A 7,221-nucleotide genomic window follows, 5' to 3' on the forward strand; every position below is an offset into this window, starting at 1 on the left:
TACTGATTTCATTTGCTTGGTAACAGCCCAAATGCAAGAATTTGACTCAAAAGGTGGTGCACACTTTTAGAAAAAATGGCTTAAAGATAAAAAATGCCCATAAAACTTGTTAGAAATAATAAATTTCTATCACTGCTGTGAACTGACCACACAGAATATGAAGAATATCAAAATAATTCTGGAGTCAGCTGTCAGCACAATTACAGATAAGGTACCAGCACAATAACACACTCTGCAAAATATTGTCTAATTATCGTTATCGATAAAATCCCAGAAAATTATCGAGATATATTAATATGGTACTATAGACATTGCCCTGCCCCGCTCATATGATATTAATTTTATTTGTGCAGGTCTTAAAAAGGTCTTAAATTTGAGCTTAAAAATCCTGCAGAAACCCTGTTACTAACTATTAATAAACAGCATATGAGTAGTTTATTGAGGCAAACGTTGTAGTTAATAGTTAGTTAATAGTGTGAATTTGTCCCCAAATAAAGTGTGACTGAAATATGTAATGATTTTTTTTTCCCAACAGCAACATAATTATGCTGCACACACACACACACAAATATATATATATATAAGTTCACAAAATGATCTTTAATCAGACAGTTCTGTCAGACTGGCATTACCCTGTCTCACCCTTAAAAATCTCGGATCAATGCTTTGTACCCTTATTAAAGCCATTTCAACCCCAAGTTTTAAAAACCCCCATCATTTTTACTGTGGTTTTATATGGGGTGGGAAGTAGTCAGGTCCCTGTGGCCACGTGCTGCAAGTTTGCTGATTAGAGTCTTAATATGCGCGCTGCATGCAGGGCGGGAGTTCCTCTCATTAGACTGACTGATGTTCACAGTGGCAGGTAATTAATGGCCCGCAGCAGCTCTGCCAGGCCATTCACATGAATTAAAAACACATTCAAATCACCACGGCGCCTGCATCTGAGTGGTGTCATAAAATGAGAACCAGTAAGAGAGAGAGAGATGGGATATGGAGTTTATCAACGCAGAACGAATGTCGAGCTGAATCCACGTGCATTTGTGAATTTGCATTATATTATCGTTATTAAGGTAATGTTCTGAGTCTGATAAGTTAAGCTTTATGGACAGCACCTGTGACATGCTTTTTGTTATTTGTCGCTTGTTATGCGAAAACAAGCAAAAATTATATGTACCAGCGGCACCTTGTGAAAGGAAGTGTTCAGCAACTAACAATTTGTCCACAGTGAACACAAAATGACTGTGTGATGTAACAATCACTGCCAATCAGAACTTATTTGATTTTAAATGTAAAATATATATGATTTTTGGGCCAAGGAAATTTGACAGTGAGCAACTGACAAAATGTCCTGACACTTGTTAACCCTGGTTATGACAAAAATTTAAAATATACATTTTCAGAATTTTCAGTTTCTAAAATCTCTCACAAATTTGGAAAGCACGCGCATTATTAAGGAAAGGCTTAAAACATGTAAGTTATGTAAGCATGTAAGTTAGAGAGTAGCAGTATGTTTTCTTATGTTTTGGACAATGTCAAATGACCGCATTATTTATATTCCATAAGTGACTAAGTATTTGAAACCTGATAGATTTTTTTATTTTTTTTTTTAGTTTAAGAGAAGCTCAAAAAAAATGCATGAGCTGAAAAATACTCAGTAGTATTTGAAATGTTTGCTGAAAAAAAAGCAGATTATTTTACTATCCAAATCAAGACATTTCAATGTGTGATGATACAATTTCATGTTTTTTTTTTGTTTTTGAAAAAGTAAAAATGAGTTTGTCTGTTCTAGCTATTTGTGATATAAATGAAGTATTATATTATTATAAGTATTATATTGTTATTATTCTATTATTACTATAATATTATGCATATATTGCACTGTTAAATTACAGTAAAACCATTAAATTGATGTTTCAGGTGTAGTCAACTTTGAAGAAACAATGTGGAATAAATAAAATCGATAAATAATAAACCCCACCGCAATATATTGTATGGATCCCTAAAGATAAAGCGTCTTACACTAAATTCCTGAAGGAGTTTTGCTTGGGAGACAAGCTGGAAAAGTTTGCATGGAGGTAAGATGATTTAATACTTTTTTTTTTCTCTCTCTCCCTCTCTCAAAGGCTCAATACAATACACGACTTGATATTGTCATTCTGTATTCAAGGCAGCAAAGTAATTGTATTAAAGGTTATAGTGAGAGTCGTAATGTGATCCAGCTCACATCAACAAGACATCATCAGGAATCCAAAGGCCATTATGACATCATAAACTTTCACATTTTCACGGGCAAAATGCAGCCACTTCAATAGAAATCCACGAGATCTACGACACAGTCTCATGGCAATTCATAACTATTCTGCGTTTTGGTGAATTGGTGGAAATTTGTAGGAATGTGTATGATTCTCATTTGTATGTTTTTGTACGATCTGTTTTCCAATAAGACTGGGGCGGAATTTTGCGTGAGGGTGAAATATTTCCACTCACAGTTTCTGTAACTTGTTTGAGTTGGTCATGCAAATTCACTGTGTTTACCAACAGAAATCTCCTTTGTTTGAAAGAGACTTATGTGTGAACTTTAAACTACTGACAATAGACATTAGACCTTTTTGCCAGCAAAATTTTGCTGTAATTTCGTTAATGTGACCGCACTTTAACACCGTATCAACACCGACATTCCAAAATCAATTTGTCCTGTGGTTAGAAGTAGCACAACTGCATTGAAGTATGTCAGAAATAGAAGAGGGCATCAGTTTACTGTTGGTTTACTGACAATGACCCACCACGCCATATCCAGAAACAGGATCACTGACTTTAATGGCTTCTGTACACATTGTCAAAAGATAAATTCAAAATTGTCATATTTCTTAAATGTGCATCCCTTAGATTTGTCTCTTAATGATTTTTCTTGCTAGAAAGTAAGTACAAGTTAATACAAGCAAAGACTATAGAATGCCTAAGACATGTTACTCGTATAGTTTTGAATGGGGAAAAATGCGCCAATCAATCGCAGGAAGCCCCGCCTTCTGAATGAAAGAGCCAATCGTGAATTGGTAAAGTCAGCGCATCACTGCAGCTGCAATTAGAAGTCCCGGTTGCTATAGAAACGGTCAGCGTTTTGAGACGTGCGCTTAGGACTGCGCATGCGCACTGGCTCATCTTAGCCTGAAAAATAAGCTTTTTATAACGCTATTTGTGTAAAAGAAACAACATTCATGACACAGTTGTTGTCAGATTTCTTTGGTGATTTCAAATATGAAATTTAATCGTAAGCTTAGTGAACAGTTTTGGAGAACTTGATGTTTCCCCATTCAAAGAGATAGGCGTTGCACTTGCATGCCCGAGAGGCGTTTCAAAGATGGCCGCCGAGTGACATGACTTGTCTTAAAGGGACTTTGATACAAGTTAATAATGATTTCAATTTTGGTTTTGTTTGTTTGCTATAATGCAAGTCCACTTAATAAACACTTTAACTGTCATTTTTGGAGCATGTCAACATATTTCCCCAACTTCATTTTATGAAAAAGAGCAACTTTGACTGTCTGCAAGTTCATCAGAAGAAATACATGTTTAGAATGACACGAGGGATAACTGTAATTGTAATTTTTTTTTTTCAGTAAACAATTGCTTTAAAGCCTCTGTGAGTTTGACTGCAACTAACTGAGTTGTGAGCAGTCCCTTCTTGGAACTCTTAGAAGCTTTCGATTCCTACCTTCTGTCTGTGAGATCAAATACATGTATAGCCTCTGAAGGTTGTTTTCATAGAAATGATTGAGCAGGACAGACTCACAGAGACAAATGCTGACATTCCACTCTGAATCAATTTCAACAGGCCCTGCTCATCTGTCCTTGGACAATGTGTCCTCTATCAGCGCTGGTCATATATCTGATACTCAGCAGACTGCGGCAGAATCCTCTGAGCGCTGATGTGTTCTGTGATTGAGACACAGGAGCGCAATTGCGGTTCAAGTCCGAGCGTAATTGTCTTTTGTATATGTGCATCATAATGGTCTGAATAGCATGTGTAGTCTCCACTTTTGTTATTAATGGTATCACTATTATTATTGCTCATACACGGGGCTGGGAGTTGAACAATTTATATTAATAAACAATTATTTAATTTTGATGGGTAACTGCTTCCTGCACCATTTATGCTGACATGAATGATAAACTTGACATGACTGTGATACAATTTTCAGAACATCGATAAGTTCATGTTTTACCTTACAGACATCATGCCTATGGTCATAAATGATGTTGTTTACAAAAATAATAAATTTCATATATCTTAAATGGATGCTGCATTATTGGGACCTTACTTTTCCGACTCCCTACTAAAGCCTACCCCTAAAACAGGGCTTGGCAACTCTGGCCCTCGAGATCCACGTTCCTGTGGAGTTTAGCTCCAGTCCTGATCAAACTCACCCACCTAGTAATCCTGAAGAACTTGATTATGCTGTAAAAAGACAGATGGGTCGGTCGCATCAAATTTTAAATCTACTGTCCTTACTATCCATGCCACTGTCCCAGTTACTGGCTTGATTAATTTTGTCTGGCTGAACCTGACAGTGGTGGGCAGAGTTAGCGTAAATAGCCTTTTCCAACAAGACAGGCTATTTGCAAACCTAGGCTCACTGGAAAAGCATGCCTTTACCTGCATGTTTGTTTAAAATGTTCCTATAAATATAATTCACTCCAGTTTCAAGGTGAAATGAACACTAAAGGCAATAAAACACTTACAACTTTTATTCTTTCTTTCACACAATGTATAATTACAAGGGCAAGTGATCTATTATTGAAGACTAATTTGTGTGTGATTTCTTGCACAATACTATGTTATGATCTCAAGACACTTTTACCATAGTGCATGATACAATTGTAAATTAACACATGTTGACATTTGCATCACAAAATCATGTATGGCTTTTCTGTCGTAGTAAACTTGCTTAGTAGCTCATTGGTGCATTTTTAACATTTTTCGTATGCATTTTTAACACCACTCACTGGACGTTTCATTTTGAAAGTGTTGCGAGGTGTGCAAGAAGCAATGTAATATCATTTTTTCAGAAATGTTGCCACAAGAGCTTATTGTATGAGTCTATATTTATTGCCCCTCATTAACCTCAGAAACAGTTCTTGAATATGTGCATATTAAAATACAAATTCATGTTATTTCATGATTATACATGTATTGTAATGGAAATTTAAGTTTACCGTTGACATGCACAAGACGTTAGGAACATCGATAATTTAATATGAAAGTACAATAGATCTACATAGATGGACGCTGCCGTGATTTAGGTTGAAAGCACATAAATACTCAATATATATCAAACGATCTGTAATAACAGACAAAGCAATGGTGACCACGTAATATAAACAGTTACACTTGTGTGCTGTGACCTTACTGTCGGATCCAATAAAGTCAGTAGAGCATCGTCTTTTAGTTTCAATCTTTCTGAAAATCCTGCATCGAATTGTGCCTTGTTTGTAAATGATTCTGTGGTAAAATGAAGTGAATAAAGGACCAGGTTCTTACTGACATGGTCTGGAACTTCATTAAAAATAAAGTTCATCCACTCTTTCTTAATGTTAGGATCAGAAGGAAGGCAATGCAAAGACTGTTTTTCAACTTGGCACTGTACGACATCTTCGGAGCCATCTTTATCATTTGGTTTCTGTTTAGATCTGCGTTTGCCTCTCTCGTCATTTACCTACTACATGCGCGAATCGGTGGGCGGGGCTAAACAGGCAGTGATGTAGAAGCAGGCGCTGATCTTCTTCTTCTTTGGAGGCGGTGTTTAGTCACACTATTACATCATAAATTGGCACATTCCACAACCTGTCGTTTTGGCAGATTGGCTTCAATACAAGCTGTTTTTAGACTAACGAGAAAGTTTTGAGTTCTGAAACTTACAGTGTGTTTTTATAGTACAATGATCTCTTATTTGTCAAAATATTTTGATTTCTCAGTTCATGACCCCTTTAAGAACCACTGACTACTCACCATTGCATCATTGACTTCAAGACTAAAAACCGCTCTGAACACTTTAGCAATCACAGACTAATGCTCTAGCAACACTATGAAAATTGCATAGCAGTGGGCCATTAAGAAAATCTGAGCGACCACAAACAGTAGATGAGCTCTCTGGAGACTGGGGAGCATATCACAAATGCAGCAAATGTTTCTGGGAAACACCACTCACCCTTTCACAGAAATGTAAAAATTTTGGATTTAATTGTTGCTCAGGCAGTGCACTCCATTCCAGCCTCCCTCCTCCAAAAACAGGAAGCGACATGGTGCAATAACTATCAAAGCGTCCTTGCATCTGCTGTTTGTTGTTCGCCTAAAAACATTTGGTTAGGTCTGTTAGCTTTGTCTGGCTGTTTCCTCCGTGTTTCATCAGATTGCCCTGTTTTGCCCGCTAAAACATCTGTGTGACACTGCTGTGGCTTCTCTTTCCTCATCAGGATGAGCTTGGTGCTGCTTGCAAGAAAAACCTTGCGGTGAATCACAGCGCCTTTTGGCCTTGATTATTCGCCCTGTCTCGTTAGCAGAAATTATTAATATTAATCCTGTTTTAGTGAGGAGCGTTGCTGCATTTTAAGAGGAAAGCGTGTGGGTTGAAGATAGGTGTCTGGGGAAAACCCAGAGATATAACAGACAAATAATCTATCGCCCACATTTCAAGAAGTGCAGCTGGTTCTACGCCTCCTCTTTACATTTTCCTTGATGGTCACCTGAGGATTATGGTTTGGATTATGTACTGCGAGAATGCATCATTAACAGAGTTGCACTCAGTGCTGTAGATCTGGCAGAACTGCAGAAGTTGGCAGTTATTTCAGTAAAAGGGCAACAGTTCAGAAGGTTAATGTCCTGAGGTTACTACACCTTTCAGATGGGGGAAGTTGTGGCCTAATGGTTAGAGAGTCGGACTCGTAACCCAAAGGTTGCGGGTTCGAGTCTCGTACCGGCAGGGGGTGGCGGTGGGGGGGGGGAATGGTCAACCTTCAATACCACGACTGAGGTGCCCTTGAGCAAGGCACCGAACCCCCACTGCTCTGGGTGTGTGTTCACGGTGTGTGTGTGTGTTCACTGCTGTGTGTGTGCACTTTGGATGGGATAAATGCAGAGCACTAATTCCGAGTATGGGTCACCATACTTGGCCACATGCCACGTCACTTTCACTTTTTCACTTTCGAGCCAATGGTTAGCATTTG

The sequence above is a fragment of the Sinocyclocheilus rhinocerous genome, unplaced genomic scaffold, assembly GCF_001515625.1.
Source record: "Sinocyclocheilus rhinocerous isolate Xijiao unplaced genomic scaffold, SAMN03320098_v1.1 scaffold1322, whole genome shotgun sequence".
Taxonomy (NCBI): Eukaryota; Metazoa; Chordata; class Actinopteri; order Cypriniformes; family Cyprinidae; genus Sinocyclocheilus; species Sinocyclocheilus rhinocerous.